Source organism: Musa acuminata, unplaced genomic scaffold (assembly GCF_036884655.1).
Source record: "Musa acuminata AAA Group cultivar baxijiao unplaced genomic scaffold, Cavendish_Baxijiao_AAA HiC_scaffold_357, whole genome shotgun sequence".
Lineage (NCBI taxonomy): Eukaryota > Viridiplantae > Streptophyta > Magnoliopsida > Zingiberales > Musaceae > Musa > Musa acuminata.
Genome location: NW_027020611.1, coordinates 27,501 through 30,000, shown reverse-complemented (window position 1 = coordinate 30,000; position 2,500 = coordinate 27,501).

Sequence of the window (2,500 nt, the reverse complement as noted above, 5' to 3'; positions counted from 1 at the left end):
GGGCTTTCGTATAGCAGGGACGGTGCTGCCTCACGCTTCGCTCGCTGTTCGCCGCTCGCCGCTCGCTCGCGCAGCCAAAAATGACCAGTTTTGGCCCGTTTTTGGGCTGTTTTGGCCTGTTTATGGTCCGTTCTTGCGTGGTGCGGTGACCGTCGTGAGCGGAGCAAAACGTCAGCCATCTCAGCACCCTGGAACCCCCCGGGTGGCACAGGGCTGGATGGGGCTTTCGTATATAGCAGGGACGGTGCTGCCTCTCGCTTCGCTCGCTGTCCGCCGCTCGCCGCTCGCTCGCGCAGCCAAAAATGGCCAGTTTTGGCCCGTTTTTGGGCCGTTTTGGCCAGTTTTTGGCCTGTTCTTGCATTGCGCGGTGACCGTCGAGAGCGGAGCAAAACGTCAGCCATCTCAGCACCCTGGAACCCCCCGGGTGGCACAGGGCTGGATGGGGCTTTCGTATAGCAGGGACGGTGCTGCCTCTCGCTTCGCTCGCTGTCCGCCGCTCGCCGCTCGCTCGTGCAGCCAAAAATGGCCAGTTTTGGCCCGTTTTTGGGCCGTTTTGGCCAGTTTTTGGCCTGTTCTTGCATTGCGCGGTGACCGTCGAGAGCGGAGCAAAACGTCAGCCATCTCAGCACCCTGGAACCCCCCGGGTGGCACAGGGCTGGATGGGGCTTTCGTATAGCAGGGACGGTGCTGCCTCTCGCTTCGCTCGCTGTCCGCCGCTCGCCGCTCGCTCGTGCAGCCAAAAATGGCCAGTTTTGGCCCGTTTTTGGGCCGTTTTGGCCAGTTTTTGGCCTGTTCTTGCATTGCGCGGTGACCGTCGAGAGCGGAGCAAAACGTCAGCCATCTCAGCACCCTGGAACCCCCCGGGTGGCACAGGGCTGGATGGGGCTTTCGTATAGCAGGGACGGTGCTGCCTCTCGCTTCGCTCGCTGTCCGCCGCTCGCCGCTCGCTCGTGCAGCCAAAAATGGCCAGTTTTGGCCCGTTTTTGGGCCGTTTTGGCCAGTTTTTGGCCTGTTCTTGCATTGCGCGGTGACCGTCGAGAGCGGAGCAAAACGTCAGCCATCTCAGCACCCTGGAACCCCCCGGGTGGCACAGGGCTGGATGGGGCTTTCGTATAGCAGGGACGGTGCTGCCTCTCGCTTCGCTCGCTGTCCGCCGCTCGCCGCTCGCTCGTGCAGCCAAAAATGGCCAGTTTTGGCCCGTTTTTGGGCCGTTTTGGCCAGTTTTTGGCCTGTTCTTGCATTGCGCGGTGACCGTCGAGAGCGGAGCAAAACGTCAGCCATCTCAGCACCCTGGAACCCCCCGGGTGGCACAGGGCTGGATGGGGCTTTCGTATAGCAGGGACGGTGCTGCCTCTCGCTTCGCTCGCTGTCCGCCGCTCGCCGCTCGCTCGCGCAGCCAAAAATGGCCAGTTTTGGCCCGTTTTTGGGCCGTTTTGGCCAGTTTTTGGCCTGTTCTTGCATTGCGCGGTGACCGTCGAGAGCGGAGCAAAACGTCAGCCATCTCAGCACCCTGGAACCCCCCGGGTGGCACAGGGCTGGATGGGGCTTTCGTATAGCAGGGACGGTGCTGCCTCTCGCTTCGCTCGCTGTCCGCCGCTCGCCGCTCGCGCAGCCAAAAATGGCCAGTTTTGGCCCGTTTTTGGGCCGTTTTGGCCAGTTTTTGGCCTGTTCTTGCATTGCGCGGTGACCGTCGAGAGCGGAGCAAAACGTCAGCCATCTCAGCACCCTGGAACCCCCCGGGTGGCACAGGGCTGGATGGGGCTTTCGTATAGCAGGGACGGTGCTGCCTCTCGCTTCGCTCGCTGTTCGCCGCTCGCCGCTCGCTCGCGCAGCCAAAAATGGCCAGTTTTGGCCCGTTTTTGGGCTGTTTTGGCCAGTTTTTGGCCTGTTCTTGCGTGGTGCGGTGACCGTCGTGAGCGGAGCAAAACGTCAGCCATCTCAGCACCCTGGAACCCCCCGGGTGGCACAGGGCTGGATGGGGCTTTCGTATAGCAGGGACGGTGCTGCCTCTCGCTTCGCTCGCTGTTCGCCGCTCGCCGCTCGCTCGCGCAGCCAAAAATGGCCAGTTTTGGCCCGTTTTTGGGCTGTTTTGGCCTGTTTTTGGGCTGTTCTTGTGTGGCGCGGTGACCGTCGTGAGCGGAGCAAAATGTCAGCCATCTCAGCACCCTGGAACCCCCCGGGTGGCACAGGGCTGGATGGGGCTTTCGTATAGCAGGGACGGTGCTGCCTCGCGCTTCGCTCGCTGTTCGCCGCTCTCCGCTCGCTCGCGCAGCAAAAAATGGCCAGTTTTGGCCCGTTTTTGGGCTGTTTTGGCCAGTTTTTGGCCTGTTCTTGCGTGCCGCGGCGACCGTCGTGAGCGGAGCAAAACGTCAGCCATCTCAGCACCCTGGAACCCCCCGGGTGGCACAGGGCTGGATGGGGCTTTCGTATAGCAGGGACGGTGCTGCCTCTCGCTTCGCTCGCTGTCCGCCGCTCGCTGCTCGCTCGCGCAGCCAAAAAT